Here is a 20,512-nt window from a genome sequence, read left to right as displayed (position 1 = left end):
GAGAGAGCGAGCGAGCGAGAGAGCGAGAGAGCGAGCGGCGGCCGAGGAGCGCGGAGGAGGGGGCCTGCCGCCGACCCCGCCTCCCGGGGACGGGAGGCCGAGCGAGCCGCGCCGGGAGAGCCTGCCACGCACGCCGGCCCGGCGGGGGCCCCTCCCCGCCGCCACGACCCCACCGCGGGAGGGCCGGCCGGGGCGGGGCGGCGGGGGCCGGGCGGGGTCTGCGCTGAGGGGGCCGCGGTGGGGGGGGGGGGCTGGGTCGCCCGCGGTGGGGACCCCGGGGCGGTGGCCGGGGCGCCGCAGGGCCGCGAGCCGGGGACGGCCCTGCGCAGGGGGCCAAGGGCCCAGCCGCCCGCCCTTCGGAGGGAAGGGGGCGCCCGAGGAGCCCTGCCGCCGCTGGGGGCGAGAGTGAGGGGCGGGAACCCCGCGGCCGAGCCTCCCTGCGGGGAGCTGGGACTCGCCCCCCGCCGCACCTCGCGCCACCGCCCCTGGAGCCGGCCCTGGTCCTGGTCCTCGGGTTGAAAGGTGGAGGCCTGAAGAGCTATGACAGGAGTTAGCCAAGATTCCTGGCCTGCACGAAGTCTGCTCAAGGGAGCGCGTTGATTGAGCTTGGCGGAGGCGGTCTGCTCTCTGTCCCCAAGCCCCCCAGGCTCTCTACCCTCTGGGGGTTCACACGGTCTGGCCTGGCCGCAGCTCTCCTCCGAAGGGCTCCGGGCTGGGTGCTGGAAGCCCGCGTGCAGACCAGGGCTGTCACCCCTGCTTTTGCAGAAGGAAACCGAATAACGCTAGGCTCCGTGCTTGCCAACCTACCAGTGTTCCTAAAAGCTCCGAGAGGGAGGGATCCGGTTTTTCCCATTTTATAAGAAGGAAAGGGATGGAGACCGCACCCCAAGGGAGGGAGAGGCTCAAGGTCACAAAAAACCTAGACGTGCTTCCTCCCTAGCCCTAGCACGCGCTGTGTAATCACTTCAGAGTGGGAGGAAGCTGGGGGCCCTGGGAAGTGAAGCAACTTGCTCACTGTGCTTCAAGCCAGCTGGCGCTCGGGGCGCTTTTCTGCTGTCGCGGGGGTCTGGTGTGTGCCTAGCAGTGTGCTGTGGGAGTGCTGTTTGTTCTGCCTCGAACCTCTTCCCGGTCTGTGATTTGTTTATTTGTTTTTGAAAAGCAGAGACAGATCTTCCATCTGCTGGCTCAACTCCCCCAGTGGCCCACCACAGCCAGGGCTGGGCCATGCTGAAGCCAGGAACCTAGAACTCCATCCGGGCCTCCCCCATGGATGGCAGGGACCTAAGTACTGGAGCCACCACCTGCTGCCTCCCAGGGACTGCATTAGCAGGAATTTGGAATGAGAAGTGAAGCTGGGACTGGAGCCCCAGGCACTGGGTATGGAATACAAACATCTTAATCACCATGGCAAATGTGCATGTGTGTGCACACACACACAGAGTTTTTGTTAATTTCCTGCCCTTAAATCCTAGCTTAAAGTTGCCTCTTAATGCTTGCCTTCTAATACCAGCTGATAACTCTTGTGGGACTCAGCCAATAATTGCAACAGGAAGTGTTGTATGTAATGCTTAGTTCAACATAGCCAAGCTTTACTGAGGGCCCACTGTGCACAAGACACGTGTCTATAAATTATCAGACTCCCTCTGCCTTATGGTCAGGAGGCAACCATTGTTGATATTCTGTATATCTCACCTTGAAAGTGCTTTTTTAAATGGTCCGGTGACTGAATGGACTATGTGCCTCGTAGGGAGCCTCTGAGTTATACCTGGAAAAATATGCAGAAATGTGTTAAGGGCTCTAATTGAGAAATAAAAATGTGAAGAGAACTTGGAAAGCAAACCACTGGGCTGTGTTAAAGTCCTCCTGGGACAGGAAAACCTTAAGCAGCGCCTCACAGCCCGGATTTGCATAGGAGGGCAGGGAGGCTATTTCTGTGGCGGAAATGGGGTGAGCCCAGGCCACCTGACTGGTAGGAGGAGGAGAAAATGCTGCTGTCCACCAGGCAAGAGAGGAGCTGGGTGATGGCCGTGGGACCAGGCTGCGGAGGGCCACAGAAGCCAGCCCAGCAGACCGAAGAGTCGCTATTGCCGAGGGAGGCAGTAAATTATAGCAGGTTTTGCACTAGAAATGTACTCAGCCACCCCAGGCCCAGGAACATCAGCTAAATACCAGGAGCTGCAGCAGGAGTCCCCTGGTTCAGCAGGGTTCACCAAACTCTGCCCTACAAGGCTCAGAGAGAGCCAATAAAACTTAGCTCGTCAGAAGGTGCACAGAAGAACTGTGCTTAAGAGCTGTCCAGCTACGTTTGGGTTGTGTTTACCATCTCCAGGGCACAAAAAGAGGTCACACCTCAAGCAGCCTGCCCTGGGACAGAGGCAGGAATGAGAACTTCCCAAGTGGCTGCCTGGGGCCTGGCCAGGCTCTGGCCTGGGACACGGGCACTCTGCTTTCGGAGCCCTGGCTCTGCCACCCAACACTGTGACCTTGAAACATGTACATGGGACCTCAGGGTCGCCCCTACCTACACTGCATCTGAGACCTTTCTGTATTCATTTGTTCTTCAGAGAAAACAGGTGTTTGAATGGTCTCAGTAGTTCAGTGATAGTTAGATTTCTTACAGTCAGTTTAGACAGAGAGCAGAGTAGAAGGTTTTGTCAGCTTTTTGCCTCTGCTGAGCACTGGGAGAATGATGGGGAGGGGGTGTTACTATTTCCAGTGTTTCCTTGTCACCCTTTTCCTCTGGAAGGCAGTCCTCATAATGATCAAGACACAGGCTCTGAACAGCTGCCCGATAGACTGCAGAGTGTGACCCCCCCGAACCTCGGTGTCTTCCTCGATACGATGGGAGTACTAAGAACAGCCTCTCTGAGTTGTTGCGGAGACGAGAGGCGCCGTATGCTTCTGGGTGCGTGGCACGGCTCGGGAAATACAGAGCAGCTCACACGGCTCAGAGAGGCACTGCGGAGCAGCAGAGCCTCACAGAGCTTCTGTGTCCAGATTTCAACGATTTCCTTTCATCATTATTTCTTGGAGCTGCCAGCACCATATGTGGCTTACAAACCACAGGCTGCGATGTGTTTTAACTTAAAAAAAAAAAAAAAAAAAAAAAAAAAAAAAAAAAAACAGGCAGTGTTTTCCTCTGAAGTGTGGCTCCGCTGCGCTGTTTGGTTACGCCCAGAGCTGGGAGTTGGCAAGCAACTGGGGAAGTGCATCTTCTACCTCGGAGGCACCACCGGCTCTTCTTGGAGATTTCCATCTTCTGAGTTGGCACAGCATGCGTCTGAAGAGCTCCCCTTCTCCTTTGCTTCCTCATTTCGTCTCTACCCCTTTTCCTCTTCTGCCCCGGATGGCCAGGGACGGGGATGAAAAAGTAGAAGAGCTGGAGACATCCCTTCTCACATCCAGCTTGTGCAGAGTGACCTCCGAACCCCCTCGGGCCCTATGGACACTATGGACCATGAACTATAAAGTCAAGCTCCGTCAACCCGCACCCCTCCTGCTTTTCCATGTGGCTAAATGGAAAACTCCCGTTGATGTTGGGTGCCCTCTGTCTATCTCACGTGGACAAGGCCCCCCAAGGCCAACATGTAAGCCTGAATGCCCTGCTAACTGGCTGTGCCAGGGGTGGGGGCATGCTGCAGCCCTGAGCTTGGGGGAGCCAGAGGCAAGCTTCAGACCAGAAGCTGGAGCGCCTCCTGATGGTGGGATGCAGCGTATGTGTCTTAGTCTGCGGTGGCTGGAACAGACTGGGTCAATCACAGACTATCAAAATTTCTTTGGCTTGTGGTTCTGAAGGTTGGAAAGTCCAAAATGGAGGGCTGTGCCTCTTTGTTGCGTCATAACCCCCAGAAGGGCCGGCACATGACAGAGGAAAAGCAGGCAGAACTTGCCTTCCTTGTCGGGAAGCCGCTCTCTGGATCACTCCCGACATAATGGCCTGAATCCCTCCATGTCCCACCTCCTGACGCTGTTAGAATGGTTGAGAAATTTCAACAGGTGATTTAGAGGGGACATTCAGACCAGAGCAGCAGAGTGACATTTGATGGGGACAATTTCATAACTGCTTTCAATATAAACACCTTTCGGCTTGTTTTTGCATCCCATATGAGGGTACCTCAAAATATTCATGGAAAATGCAATGAAAGATAAGTTTGATTTGGGACAAACCCATTTTGAAATCTCTGCTTAAAATTTCATGCAAAATGTGTATTATGGGAAAAAAATGTATGCATGGATTACAAAATATATTTTGCACCAACATCAAATTTAGCTTTTTAATTTGGGGATTTTCCATGAACTTTTTTTCAAACGCCCTTATATGTGCTCAGCAGCACTGCTGGCCTGTTGAGGTAAGGGATGGCAAGGCCTTGGGGTGACATGAGGGAAGTCAGTGATGGGCATTAGAAAGGCCTAGTGTTTGCTGCTTACCTACGTAAAGCAATATTACGTGTCGATGCTGCTTCATCAACTTACTATGTGGTCTCATCTGACCTTCCAGCCTCCTGGATGTTGTGGTTAACACATCTGCAGCCTAAGGTGGTATCAAATGATAATGCCATTCAAAATATTTTGTAAACTATAAGATTCTAAACAGTTGTTTTCTTGTATCCTTCCCTATGAGGCACAGTTTGCTGCTAAACACACAGTGACGTCTCACCAATTATAACAAGCACAAAGTAAAGTCTTAAGAAAATATGGAATGAAGAGTGGTGAGGATGCACATTGGGTCTGATGCTGGCTGCAGGATTTACTAGGTGTGTGGTTCTGTGAAGTTGTTTAGCTGCTCCAGACTTCAGTTTCCATATGTACATTTTTTTAATCTTCACATACTGCATTACTTTTATTTTTATTATGTATTTCATTTGAGAGGTAGGGAGAGAGAGAGAGAGAGAGAGAGAGAGAGAGAGAGAGAGAAGGAGAGATCTTCCATCTACTGTTCACTCCCAAAATGCCCACAACACTGGGGGCTAAACCAGGATTTCAATCCAAGTCTCCTACATGGGTGGCAGAGATCTAAGCACTTGAGGCATTACCTGCTGCCCGCCCCCCCCCGGGGGGGGTATGCCAACAGGAAGCTGGATTCAAAGCAGAACTGGGGGGCCAGTGCTGTGGCGTAGCGGGTAAGGCTGCCTTATATGGGTGCCAGTTCGAGACCCAGCTGCTCCACTTCCGATTTAGCTCTCTGCTATGGCCTGAGAAGGCAGTAGAAGATGACCCAAGTCCTTGGGCCCCTGCACCCGTGTGGAAGACCTAGAAAAAGCTCCTGGTTCCTGGCTCCTGGCTCCTGGCTTTGGATCGGCGCAGCTTCAGCCATTGCAGTCATCTGGGGAGTGAACCAGCAGATTGAAGACCTCTCTCTCTCTCTCTCTCTCTCTCTGCCTCTGCCTCTCTGTAACTCTGCCTTTCAAATAAATAAATAAATCTTAAAAAAAAAAAAAAAGCAGAACTGGGACTGAAACCCAGGGACTGCTCTGTGGGATACAGGCATCTCAAAAAGCAACTTAACTTCAGGCCCAAATGCCCACCCCTTCGTTAATGAAGATGGATACATCACAGGATTCATGGGAAATAATGAACACCAAAAAGGCCATTAAACTCTAAATTACATGTATGTAGTTAGCATCAATGTTTGCCAACTAAGTGGGTCCAGTTCCTCCGCAAGTCAGAGTCCCCGTAGGCATTTTCAGCCGTAGTAAAAGCAAAGATAGAGTCTGCACACTGGAGATGACAGTGCATGTCCCAGGGTTTGAGGTTTCAGTGAAATGCTATCAGTAAATCACCCAGCATGTTCTGTTTCAGGAGCCTGGAGGTTGTTTGTAGTCAGTTTAATATCTTATCTTTGCTAGGCATAGGCCTCTAGAAGGCAAAAACTTGCCTGCCCTGTTCATGGCACTAGTTGTTGACTGTGGCACAGATCTGACACCAAGAAAGTATTTCATCTGTTCAATTTCTGCATTGGACAAAGTTGACCGCTTGACCTAGGCAAAGTGACTACCAAAATGTCCAAAGCAGTGCAAAGCCCCTGTCCCGGTAGAGCTCTCCAGCCACCGCAGGGGACCAGGCAATAGCACATTGGTAAAATACAGTGTGCCAGATAGTACAGAGTGCTAAGTGGAGAAAGTAAAGTGGCAAAGAGGGAGCAGGATGGGTGTGGGATTGCAATGAGGGCTATGGTTTCGTATTAGGTGGTCAGGGAGACTTCACCGAGAAGGTGACATGTGAGTAAAGTTACAAAGGAAGTTGGGGAGTCAGCCAGGCAAATACCTGGAATAAGAATCTTCCTGGCTGCGAGCAGAGCAAACGCAAGGGCTGTGAGGTGCATCTGAGGAGCAGAAAGGAGGCCTGGGTAGCTGGTGCCAGAGAGCACTTTATTCAAGTATTTGCAGAGCCCCTACTAATTTACTGAGCAAATGAATAAATGAGCATTGTGCCTGACTCACAGCTCTCAGTGCTATGATGATGATGATGGTGACAATGGTGGTGGCAGCCATTACCACTGTTCTTTCTGCCTCTCTTCCACCACCCAGTGCCTAGCTCAAGACCTGGCACCTGGCTACTACTTGGTGAACTGCCTCTCGCTGTCCTGCCTAGGCTGGTGTCCCTAACCATTGGCACCTTATTATCCCTTTGGAGTTGAGCTGCACTGGAACTTCTGACATTGGCCTTTTGCTCTGAAAATCCTCAGGGCTTAAAGTGCTATTGGAATTGTATGTAAGTGCAATATTCTATCCCTTTGATTGAACTCCACAGTCTTCAAGAAGATAGGGAGTCCAGGAGGTAAGATTGTGACTTCCTATCAGTTCTCTGGATCCCTTTGCTGGACAGGTTCATGTCTAGCAGGAACCCATGAGGGAAGGACCCCAAATTCCTCATGGGCCCTGGGGTTTCCCCGAGGATCCAGTGGGCAGAAGCAGGAGCCTGTGACACCCAGATTTTGCTGAGTGAATGGGAGTGAGCGAGCTTTCTAGGAAATTCAGTAGGAAACTGTGAACCCTGAGGAGCCCCGCAGTGACTCAGAAGACTTGTCCAGCTTGCGGAACATTGAGAACCACTAATGAACTCCCTTCTGAGCCTCTGCCAACCTGGAGATTGCAATGCTCTTGGTAGGGAGACTTCTAAGTTAACCCACTTTTTGCAACACTGGCATCCCATATTGGAACACCGGTTCAGAGTCTTGGCTGCTCCACTGTTGATCCAGCTCCCTTTAGTGTGCACCCTAGGAAAGCACCAGAAGATGGCCAAAGTACTTGGGTCCCTGCCACCTACGTGGGAGACTAGGATGGAGTTCTTGGCTCCTGGCTTTGCCTTGGCCCAGCCCTGGCCCTTGTAGCTGTTTGAGGAGTGAACAAGTAAATGAAAGATTCTCTCTCTCTCTCTCTCTCTCTCTCTCTCTCTGCTTTCAAATAAATAAAATATTTTTTTTAAAAAAGAAGGCTCTGCACTGATACAGGGTAACTGTGTAGGTTGCCCACAGCAAAGAAGTCAGCATTTCCATATAACTTAAGTCTCTTGTGTCAGTCAGCCCAAGTACCCTTGTTCCTTTTTCAAGTGAAAAACAAACGCCGTCCTTCTCTTGCTGTGTTTCTCTGAGGCCCAGGGAAGGCAAAGCAGACAAGAGCTCTCTCTTCATAGGAAGCTTTCCACTCAGTTGCCAGTGGACTTCATCCCCCTGTAGCTTCAATCCTAAAGCCTGGGCCTTGGGGGATGCCATCAAGGTTCCAAGCAGAAGGAGTCTCCTTCCACCACCCCGAGATTATCTCTCATTGTTCCCAAACACCAGCCCTCCTGCCCCCCAGCAGGCTAACTCCATCTCCTCTTAGGTTCCTCACCAGCTCTGGCTTCTTGGATGAAGGCGCACTTGCCACCTCTCCATGCACCCAGGTGCTGCTCTTTGTGGAAGAGCCCAGCGATTTGAGAGTAAGAAAGGCATTGTATTCATTCCAAACAAAATTGAAGCTAGGGCCCAGAGTGTCTTAGGAATTTGCCTATAGTCACACAGCTCACCCCTATCGACTCCAAAGCTCACTCTCACTCTACCAGCCACCCTGCCTCTGGGATGGGCATACTCCAAGGAATACTAATTAGCATCTAATCCCAAAATAAATATTTGGTCTTAATGTATAATACTGGGAAGCATGACAGGTCATTTTTCGATGATTACTGTACCAGAACAGAAATGCTATCCATCATGGTTTGTCAAACCACTGGATGAATATCAATGTTGTGAAGTTCAGACAGAGGGATCTTATGATCAGAGATGGTATTTTCTAGCACCGAGAAAGGAGATTCTTTGTAAACAGATTTACATGAGGAACTTTCTTTTTATAAAAATGGCCAGGGCTGTGTGATTCTCCTAACAGCTGACCTTGGTTTGCAGGCTAAGCTGCCCAGGGGCTGGGATTACTGTTGTGACTGAGCAAGGTGCCTGTAGCAGAGCCAGATTTTGCCATTGCCAAGCTGTGAAGGCAAGGCCTTTGTGAAGTTCAAAGATTCTCTCCATTTCTCTAAGGACAAAATGTTCCTCTCCTAAACAGTAGAGCCTCTTGGAAGATGTCTGACATTTCTGGGATTAAAAGACAACTTGGGTCTCTTTCCAGGTCTCCTGTCGACATGCATTCTCACGTTTTCTCTGAAAACGTCTCGCATCAGTTCACCCTGCTGGTGGCTATGAGGCAGCACTGCCGCAGGCCAAAGGATCATTCAAAACAAAAAGGAAAGAATTCATTTCTCTGAGATGCTGAGCCATGCATTTTATACACTTGATTTCCCGTTGAACCATGCCAACTCTAATATGAAAAAATTATTAAGAAAAAAAATGAGGGGTGGGCATGTGGCACAACAGGTGAGTCACCACCTGGGAAGCCTGTATCCCATATGTTGGGGACTGGTTCAAGTCCCAGCTGTGTGCTTCCAAGCCAGCTTCCTGCTAACGCACCTCCCCCGAGGCAGATGTTGGCTCAGGTCCTTGGGTCCCTGCCACCCACGTGGAAGATCTAGATGGAGTTCTGGACTCCTGCTTTCAGCCTGGCCTGATCCAAAGGTGTTGCAGACATTTGGGGAGTGGGCCAGCGGATGGACAATCTCTCTCCATCTCTCTCTCTCTCTTTCTCTCTCTCTCTCTCTCTCTCTCTCTCCCCCCACCTCCTGCCTTCCAAATAAAATAAAAATAAACAAATACGTAGAATGAGACTCAGAGGACCAGCAGTCTTCCCAAGTAACAAGTGGTGAAAATGGACTTGAAACCCACCTGAATCCAAAGTCCATGCTCTTTCAACTCTGCCCTCCAAGGCCGTCTGAACCCAGAGCTGCAGCTTGGCGTTGACATTTCCGTCAGTCTCCCTGTTGTTGTACTGGCTGGTTCATGCACAATTTCCTACTTTGGGAGCTTTTAAAAATAGGCGGATCCTGACGCCACATCAAAACTCCTAATGTCAGGGCCCAGTCATGAGCATTTCTTTAAAGCTCCCCAGCCAACTGCAGCAAGAATCACTATAGTATATGGACCTTTACCTCCAGATAAACCCTGCTCTGACTCTGGACTCCAGCTTCCCACCAATGCAGACCATAGAGACAGCAGTGATGGCTCAAGTCATTAGGTTTCTGCTTCACCTATGGGAAACCTAGATTGAATTCCCATTTCCTGGCTTTGGCATGGCCCACCCTTGGCTGTTGTGGACATTTGAAGAGTAAACCTGGATGAATGTTCTCTTTCTCTGTGTGTCTCTGTCCATCCAATTTTTTTTTTTTAAGTACAGATTTATTTTGGTGCAAAAACAATTTTGAAATCCATTTATAGTTTTTTCATAGTTTGCATTCTCTACATATAATGAAAAAAATTTTTCCCCCAAATAAAACCATACTTTTACTTGCATTTTCCATGAACTTTTTGAAGTATTATGAACTTTTTGAAATACTTGTATTTCTTGCATATATATAGATGCTTGGCCTATAACAACAGATGACTAAATATTTGTTCAATAAAGAGATTAAAAAGTAATTTAAGGGGCCAGCCTTGTGGCACAGTGGGTTCAGCTGCCACTTGCAATGCTGGCATCCCATATGAGCACCTGTTTGAGTCTGGCTATTCCACTTCCAATCCAGCTTCCTGCTAGTGCACCCGGGGAAGCAGTGGAAGAGGGCCCAAGTGCTTGGGCCCCTGCCACCCACATAGGAGACCTGGATGAAGCTCCTGGCTCCTAGTTTTAACCTGGTCCAGTGCTGACCATTGTAGCCACTTAGGGGAGTGAACCAGTGGATGGAAGATAACTCTCATTCTCATTCTTTTTCTCCCTCTCTCCCTGACCCCCCATCTATAAGCTTACCTTTCAAATAGATAAATCTTTTTTTTAAGTAACTTCAAATCACAGAAGGGAGCAAAAGACATTAACATAATTCACAAAAGGGGAAATATAATTATTTAACACATAGGCACATAATTCTTGCCTCACTAATGGTAAAAGAAGTAGATTAATTAAAATGTCAGTGGGTTAGAATTTTTTTACCTATAGAATTAGCTGAGGGTTTTTTTTTTTCCAACTATAAAATATAATGCCAATGAATGTAAGAGTGAAACCATGATTTTGGGCTGTCTTTGATCTATCTACATAGGAAACCAGAAGAAATGGTAACAGGGTTCTGAAGGTATTCAGAAGGCCACAGTAATAGGACTTATTCATTTTATACAACCAGCAACTCTTCTTCACCCTCTTCTGAAAGACCTCATGCTCCTCAGGCAGTGGACCTACCTACTCTGATCCAAGAAGAGAGAGTGTGATGCAAGACTGGCCAGCCCTTCACTGGGATTTTTTTTCTTTTTTAAATTTTATTTAACTTAATACAGTTTCATGTATTTCATATATACAAATTTAGGAACATAGTGATGCTTCCCACCCTTCTATCCCTCCCACCAACACTCCAACTCTTCCTCCTCCTGTGTCTCCCATTCCCACTCTTAATTTTTACAAAGATCTGCTTTCAGTTTACTTAATGATTATAAAGTTAACCCTACACTGAGTAAACGAGTTCAACAAATAGTATGGAAAAAAAAGCCACACCGTTCCTTAACAGAAGAGACAAGGGCTGTAAACAATCAAACCTCAAAATGTCCATTTCACTCCAATACATTACTTTTTTTTTTTTTTTTTTGGACAGGCAGAGTGGATAGTGAGAGAGAGAGACAGAGAGAAAGGTCTTCCTTTTTGCCATTGGTTCACCCTCCAATGGCCGCTGCAGCTGGCGCATCTCGCTGATCCGAAGCCAGGAGCCAGGTGCTTCTCCTGGTCTCCCATGCGGGTGCAGGGCCCAAGCACTTGGGCCATCCTCCACTGCCTTCCCGGGCCATAGCAGAGAGCTGGCCTGGGAGAGGGGCAACCGGGATAGAGTCCGGCGCCCCAAACTATTTATGTACTCTATTAGTTACCTTGAATCAGGGAAAACATGATATAAGTCTTTCTGGGACTGGCTTATTTCACTAAGTACAATGGTTTCCAGTTTTGTCCATCTTGTTGTAAAAGACAGGATTTCTTTTTTTTTTTTAACAGCTGAGCAGTACTCCATACTGTATACATACACCATAATTTCTTTGTCTAATCAATAGCTGATGGACATCTGGGTTGATTCCATATCTTAGCTATTGTGAATTGTGCTGCAATAAATATGGGATGGGGGTGGGGGTACAGATAGCTCTTTCATATGCTGATTTCTTTTGGTTTGGGTAAATTCCCAGGAGTGGACTGGCTGGGTCATATAGTAGGTCTATATTCAGATTTCTGGGGTATCTAAGGGACATGTTGCACCTTTCCCCTCCTCCCTTTCATCTTCCCCTCCCCCTCCCCCATTTCCTCCCTTTTGCTGAGACCCTTGGTGCCAAACCATACCCTTCCAGACTCCTTGCAAAGCAAATGGTAAAGTAGATAAGCTGCACAGAGCATCTTGTGAAACAGATAAGAAGAAAGTTTCATAAGGCTTCAAAGAGCCCCCTACTCTTCTATCTGCTGCTTTCTACCTCCCCTCCCCACCCGGTGGCAAATTATCTCCTTGACCAGATAAAAACTGAGCTCTAAATGTACAGTCTTTTGGTAAGAACGGACTGCTACAAACCTCTTTGCTTTTAATAAAATAACCTGTCTCTATTGAGGTTGGTCTCCATCTCCTTTTTCCATCTCTCCTTTCTGGGGGTACAAAAGGCCAGAACCCTGAGATATTCCATACCTAACAGTATCTCCATATTCTCTTCCACAGTGGCTACACCAGTTTACATTCCCACCAACAGTGGATTAGGGTACCTTTCTCCCACATCCTTGCCAACATTTGTTGTTTTGATTTCTGTATGAGAGCCATTTTAACTGGAGTGAGATGAAACCTCATTGTGGTTTTGATTTGCATTTCCCTAATGGCTAATGATCCTGAGCATTTTTTCAAGCATCTATTGGCCATTTGAATTTCCTCTCTTGAAAAATGCCTGTTCAAGTCCTTTGCCCATTTCTTAACTGGATTATTTGTTCACTGGAATTTTTTTTTTTAAGATTTATTTATTTATTTGAAAGTCAGAGTTACACAGAGAGAGGAGAAGCGGGGTGGGGGAAGTGTCTCCCATCTGCTGGTTCACTCCCCAATTGGCCACAATGGCTGGAGCTTTGCCACTCCAGAGCCAGGAGCCTCTTCCAGGTCTCCCACACAGGTGCAGGGGCCCAAGGACCTGGGCCATCCTCCACTACTTTCCCAGGCCACACCAGAGAGTTGGGTCAGAAGTGGAGCAGCCAGGACTCGAACCATATGGGATGCCAGCACTGCAGGCGGTGGCTTCACCTGCTATGCCACAGCACTGGTCCCTGGGATTTTTCAAACCAGCACTGAATCCCTCCTTTTGCCCTGGCTCTAAATCGGTAAGGGTGTAACCCTGGAAGCTGCCAGCAGCCAAATCTCTTAAAATGTGTGAACAGTGAATTTGTAGCAAGGGAATAGGTTGGTTTGCAGAGAGAACCCTGTTGGCCCTAATTGCCTTAGTCCCATCCTGAGGTTATTTCCTGTGTCCCTGTGCAGCGTGTTGATGGAGTCAGCCCTTCCTGCACTAAAGTAAGCTGCTTCAGGCTTGCAAGAGTCTATTGTTAAATATTCAGGAATTTTGTCAACTGGTCATTAAATGGTTGGAGCTTGAAATGAGCCCTGGTGGGAGAATTTACTCTAAGGCCACAGGAGGAGAATCATGGTCACAGGGTGATGTCTGAAAACACTATTATTCAAGGCATTTTTTTCTTGTCTGAACAGCCAGTTATAAAACGTTTATCTACTTTCCTTAAGTTATCTGGGCTGGGTTTCTGTCACTAACAATCCAGAGAATTGGGGACAGTGCAGCCAGAGATGCTATGAGCACCCGAATGCCACATGAAACCTTTGTTAATTTCCAGTTGGCAAATGAAGAAACCTCCCCAGGCAGTTCCCAGCCAAGGAAAACCCCAAAAGGAGCTTTGTTTGCTGGTGTTTTAGCCCTAACCTCAAAGCAGAATCCGATTCCTCACGGTTGTAATTAAGGAGCAGGCTTCCCCGCAAACCTGACTCCCGCACAGGCCCTTTTGCAGGAAAGATAACACAGTACATATTCATCAGTGCTGGATGAGACAGACTCACAGAAACTCAACAAAAAGTGCATCCGCCCCTGAGCCTGGCAAGGAGCCCGGGGAGCATCCCAGGCCCAACTGCCACATGGTAGAACAACACAGTAAAAGAAATACTGAGGCTTCTTCTGAGACGTTCGTGATCTGGGTCAACTTCTCCCTCAGGCCACACTCAGTAGACTGGCAGAAGAAAGAGCCACTACCCATCTCCAGATTCCGTCCTCCTTGGTGGCCCCGCCCACTAACAAAGGTTCTCCAGTGATTGCCTGGGCCTCCAGGTACTCATGTTCATCCTCTTGCTATCTTGGGAAAGAGGGATTTCAGCCCCTTCCCCACATGCCTTTACAATTATTTTGGCAACAAGTAGGAGCATTAAAACTGTTCATAGCTGCTATATCAGTGATTTAACTTCTGAGAATCATTTCTAAAGACATTATACAAAATAAAGGGAAAGGTTTATGCACAGACTTGTTTATTACCGAGCTATTTAGAGTAGGAAAAGTAACACCTGGAATCCATACACGTATCTAACAATAGGAGAATGATTAAATAAATTACAGTATGGCAAGCAAATGTAATGCATGGAAGGCATTAAACATGTTTTTAGTAAGATGAAAACATTATTTTTTAAAAAGATTTATTTATTTATTTGAAAGGCAGAGATACAGAGAGAGAGAGAAAAACAGAGAGATCTTCCATCTGCTGGTTCACTCCCCAAATAGCCAGGACCCAGGAGCTTCATCAGGGTGCAGGGACTCAAGCAACTGGACCATCCTCTGCTGCTTTCTTAGGCACATTAGCAGGGAGCCAGATTGGAAGTGGAGCACCTGGATTTGAACCGGCACCCATATGGGATGCTGGATCCCCAAGTGGTAGCTTTACCCACTATGCCACAGTGCCGACTCCAGGGAAAAATTCTTATGTTAACTAAATAGGATTTAAATATATATGTGTGTGTGTGTATATATATATATATACATATATATATATATAATTAAGACATCTCCAGGGCCACTCCTACCATTCTCCCGTGGTAACTTCTGGTGGAGTGGCCTGGTTATTTTCCTTTTTTTTTTTTTTTTAAAGATGTTATTGGCCAGTGCCATGGCTCAATAGGCTAATCTTCCGCCTGCAGCACCAGCACCCCAGGTTCTAGTCCCGGTCGGGGCGCCAGATTCTGTCCCGGTTGCTTCTCTTCCAGTCCAGCTCTCTGCTGTGGCCCGGGAGTGCAGTGGAGGATGGCCCAGGTCCTTGGGCCCTGCACCCGCATGGGAGATCAGGAGGAAGCACCTGGCTCCTGGCTTTGGATCAGTGCGGTGCGCCGGCCGCATGTGGCCATTGGGGGGTGAACCAACAGCAAAGGAAGACCTTTCTCTCTGTCTTTCTCATTCACTGTCCACTCTGCCTGTCAAAAAAAAAAAATTTATTTATTTATTTGAGAAGTAGAGTTACAGACAGTGAGAGGGAGAGACAGAGAGAAAGGTCTTCCTTCCGATGGTTCACTCCCAAAATGGCCACACGGTCAGAGCTGTGCCAATCCGAAGCCAGGAGCCGCCTCCAGGTCTTCCACGCGGGTGCAGGGGCCCAAGGACCTGGGCCATCCCCCACTGCTTTCCCAGGCCATAGCAGAGAGCTGGATTGGAAGAGGAGCATCCAAGACTAGAACCGGTGCCCATATGGGATGCCGGTGCCACAGGCAGAGGATTAACCTGTGCCACAGAGCCGACCCCAAGATTTAAATATATTCAGAATGACAGAAAGAGGGGACACTAGAATTATGCATTGACTGAAAATAAGAAAGCATACCAAAATGTACACTGCAGTTTTCTTTACATAACTTTAGTTTATTTGGCTGCTTTTTAAATTTATTTATTTTAAAGACGGGACAGAGATTTCCTATCCACTGGCTCACTCCTGAAATGCCCTCAGCAACTGGGGCTGGGTTGGGATGAAGCAAGGAGCCAAGACCTCAATCCAGGTATCCCGTGTGGATGGCAGGGACAGTTACTTGAGCCATCACCCGCTGCTTCCAGGGTGCGTATCAGTAGGCAGCTGGAAGCAGCAGAGCCTGCACCTGAAGCTAGGCACTCCAATGTGGGATGTCAGCATCCCGAGCAGTGGCTTGGCTTAGGCCAGATGCTGCCTCATGCTGATGGCCTTCAGTTCTACTTAGCGCTGTCTTTTCCAAGTTATGGCCAATAAAAATAGGTTCCATTTATTGACTACTTCTGAACATTGATCTAAGTGTCAGGCCCTATGCTAAGCACTTTTCATAGATTCTTTAAATCTATAGCAGCTCTGTCAGGTAGATTGTCTGTTATCTCCAGTTAACACATGAATACACGGAGGCTCAGAGAGCTTCACTCACTTGCCCAAGGTCACACTGCTGACAGGTAGCAGAGCCACGATTTAAAGCCTAGTCTAATTTCAGAGCCAAAGCCTGCTATTTACCCAGGTTCCCCAACAATAGAAGAAATTATATAAACAATGAAGCAAACATGTAAAGAACTACAGGCTGAGGAAAAGTAAACTTTTTAAGTAGCAGATCCATCCTTCCAGGCTGGTTCCTGGCTTACCTCTTTTGCGAGAACTTATGCTGGCCCTCAACTCTTGCAGTGATATTTGCTCCTTTCATTGGCTCACGTTGCCCTATGCTGTTGGCTGTCTTTTCTCATCCATGGGAGTCACACAGATGTACCCTGGAGATAGCACAGGTTCAGTCCAGACCACAGCAATAAAGCTCAGTAAAGTCAGTCACATGAATTTCTTTGGTTTCCAACAAATATGAAAGTTATGTCTATATATACAATAGTCTATTAAGTGTGCAACAGCGCAATGTATAAATGATACGTATATCTTAATTTAGAAATATTTTCTTGCTAACATGCTAATGCTCATCTAAGCTTTTGGTGAATAATACTCTTTGCCAGTGAGAAATGTTGCCTCCGTGCTGATGGCTGATGAGGATGGCAGTGGCCGAAAGCCGGGGTGGCCATGTTGATTTCTTAAAATAAGACAACAATGACATTGACCGCAGTGACCGACTCTTCCTGAGAGACTCTCAGTAGCACATGATGCTGTCTGATACCGTTTTAACCGAAGGAGAGCTTTCAGGATTGCAGTCATTCTCAGCCCTGTTGCAGCTTTGTCAGCTAAGCTGACGCGATATTCTAAATCCTCTGTTGTCCTTTCAACCATGTGCACAGCACCTTCACCAGGAGTAGCTTCCACCTCAGGAAGTCACTTTCTTTGCTCCAATCATGAGGTTGCAGCAGTTCAGTCACATCTTCCGGCTCCCACTTCCAATTCTAGTTCTCTTGCTATTTCCGTCATATCGGTAGTTACTTCCTCCACTGAAATCTGGAACCCCATAGTCATCCCGTAAGGGTTGGGATCAGTTTCTTCCAAACTCCTGTAGAGATTTTGACAGTTAAAATAGTAGCATCAAAGATCACCATTAACCCGTCACCATCAACAGATAAAATAATAATGAAAAAGTTTGAAATATTACAAGAATTACCAAAATGTGACACAGAGACACAAAGCAAGCATGTACTATTGCAAAAGCAGTGCTGACAGACTTGCTCAATGCAGTCCATCAGAAAGCTTCGATTTGTAACACAACACAGCTACCTATGAGGCACAATAAAATGAAGTCTGCCTCCATGCTCAACAGAAAGCTGAATGGTAGAAGTGGCATCTCCTCTCTCTGTTCTTTCCTCCTCAACCCCTTTTCTTCCTGTTAAATTAGATGCCAGCTGCAATTTCTCTGCACCACAAGATAAAATGAGCCAGGAACTTCTAAATTCACATCCTAAGGGAAGTTTAAAAGCCTTGCCCAACCCTCCTCTCAGGTTACTACATACTGAAATGGATCTGGACCTGGATGACCTCCTTACTAAAGTTCATGTCTGGGATCAAGGCATGTCTAGATGGGCTACACATGCTGCCCCCATCAGGGTCTTCCTAAAGGATTTCTAGTGAGTACACCTGTTAAGAATTAAACTTCTTGTGAACCAATTGAGGACCTCAAGTACGTTCCAGGATGTACGCTTTCCAGCTGATGTGATTTTTCTACTTTTCCTCCTTGTTCTCTTGGGAAACTGTCACTGGCAGGAACACTCCCTGGTAAACTTTTCTGCTTTACCAGGAGGAAATCTAACTCTGAACCATGAACTCGCTTAAAGAAACCTGTCTATTTATTACTATACCCACCATTTTTGTTTTGTAAATGTAAAACAATTCTGAAATAAAATGTGATGGGAAGAAAGAAACCTATCCACTCCTTAGGTGATATATCCCAGACCACTGACCATGCCTTACAAAACTACATGATTATGTAGATTCGCTAGCTAAAGTGGTCTTGGACTATCGACAAGCCATAGATTACCTACTAGCAGGACAAGGTGGAATATGAGCAGTGACTAATAAAGCCAGCTGCACTTAGCATTTTTAACGGTGGGCCCATAAAGCATTTGGTATCTAACCAAGTGGCTCCATGATTTTGGTAAGGAAAATTCCTCAGCTTCCACCATCTAGGAAGCAGTAAAAAGTGCTTCCCCTTCTCTGACGTGGTTCCTACGCTTGTTCTTTCCTTTTGGCCCAAACATATTCCAATTGTCAAAATTATCTTTTCCAGAATTCAACAGTTCTATACAAAAAATGGTGGTCATGCATGGATTTCTAGCCATGGCCAATAACTGGTAGCAAACTTTTAGCTCCTCAAACAAAATGTGTTGGTCAGCAAGCAAAGGATTTTTAGTCCCTGGCTAGGCAGGGTCAGTACCATGACACAGCGTGAAGGAGTTACAGAAGACAGACCTTCTTCCCTCAGCCTCCCATAGAAGTTAAGGAACAACAAACAAAAACAAAAACAAAAATCTCTGAGAAGGGCATGATGTGATGTGTGTAAGACAGACAGGAAGGGATAAGGAGCCAAGGATTGCTAACCCCCAAGCCATATGCACACCCCAATTTCCATGATTCTATGTGGCTGAAGAATGCACACCCACTTTCATACAGCTAAGTCTCACTAAGTCTCATTTTCTTTCACACCTAGCTGGAAACCACCATGTGCGCTGCAGCCCCACCCCACACCCTATCTTCCTTGGATCTTTAACCAGGCTCTGTGCTAAGTACTACCCCTACCCTATGAAAGGATGACCCCAGCCTAGGTGGGGCAATTCTCTCTCTTGAGGTTGCCCAGACGAACGTATAGTATCTTTTTGCCTTTCAATAAATCCTGCTCTTCTGTTCATCTGTTTAAAAAAAAAAAAAAAAAAAAAAGCTTTGCCCAAGATTTCCACAAACTTCCTGGGAGCTTGTTTCCTTACGTTTTCTTTCTTATGGCCATTTGTGCCTCCAAATTCTGCCTCCGCGGAGCTAGCGTATTCAGAAAAGGTCTCACCTTTCTGTCTTTGGCCAAGATGGAAACCCAGCCCCTTTCTCAGTTTCTATAGAAAACCCACGTTCACAAGGCCATCTGAATATATAGACTTTACTGAACATTTTGGAGGGCTAGTAAGAGATTTACACTGCCGGTAGTCAAACAAATTCATCATGAACTTGAACACCTTTGTGAAAACAAAAGTCTTCAGCAACTAGGCCCTGGGGATGCATTGCCATGTTTTTTGGTGACTTTAGGTACTATCTCATGGGATTCTACCTCTCCCTTCCTGTCCCACTACCACCCCCAGCACCTGAACTCTAGATTCTCTCTGCAGTCATTCAGCTCACGCAAGCCCCAGCCGCCAGACCCAGTTCATGACCAGGTACCCAGCTGCACAAAAGGACCTTTGCCTGAGCAGAGCCCACACCACCACAAGGAATTTGTGTCTGTATATAGTAAATTCCTTAGCCTCACCTGTTACACTTATGTCCAGATCTAATCGAGAACCTGTTTTGTGCCAAATGCTGGAGAGACACAAAGTTGAAACACACGCACGCACACATACACACACACGCACGCACAAACAACAATCCTTCCAAACGTGATCCTTAAACTCCCCAAGAACTCACAGCTTATGAGCAAGGAAGCCCCATTTTAGGTCATTGGTGTGGTAACAGAGGACCATGAGACTGAAGGAGATGAAGCAGACCGTGACATAGAGAGGTCTTGAGTTCCCTTCCCTAGCCTCATGTTCAGTTGCTGTTTCCCTTCCTAAAGCTTATCTGTGGGTGTAGCTGCTAAGGTTCCTCCCACTGCATTACGTGATATGCAGCGTTTACTGGTGTGACCCACACTGACTGTGATAGTCCTGACTTGACATGGCATCAGTATGAAATGTTTGAGATGTGAGCTCTGCACTAACTCTGCACCACCCTGAAGGGCACACGAGCATCTGCAAGGTCATTGGTATATTGAGCAACAGAGGATGTTGAGGGTTCTACAAAGAAGGTCAACCTGTCTTAAGAAGCTCAACAAAGTCCACTTCAACCTCAGTTTCTGTTCCTTTTTTTCCTCCTTTCAAAACCAAACGCAAACCAGAGCTCTTCTTTCAGATGCTTTTAAAATAAGTGAGGGCAGAGGTGGGTTGGTGATCTCTCTTATCGCAAAGGATGTTGACTGCTTCAACCCTGGTTTCAACAGTTCCCTGACACAAATGCTATGACTGTGCTTTATTGCTTTAGTTTAAATTTTGAGCATGAAAAAAATTGGTTGTCAAGACAATCAAACTGCTTTGTCCTAGAAGTTCTAATATTTGGGGAGTGCATATATACCAGATACTGTGACTGATTAAACATAACATCAGATTTCATCATTATAAATAAATAAACCTATAAGGTAAATGATGATAAGGGAAAAATTGGGGGATATCCTAAGTTTTACTACAAAGTGTTGAAAAATGGAAGACAGGAGAAGATAGTGAGTAGAACGAAAGACCACTCTTGGTTCTTGA

The sequence above is a fragment of the Lepus europaeus genome, chromosome 10, assembly GCF_033115175.1.
Source record: "Lepus europaeus isolate LE1 chromosome 10, mLepTim1.pri, whole genome shotgun sequence".
NCBI classification, from domain to species: Eukaryota; Metazoa; Chordata; class Mammalia; order Lagomorpha; family Leporidae; genus Lepus; species Lepus europaeus.
The sequence above is the reverse complement of the archived record's forward strand: the minus strand, read 5'-3'. Positions refer to the sequence as shown.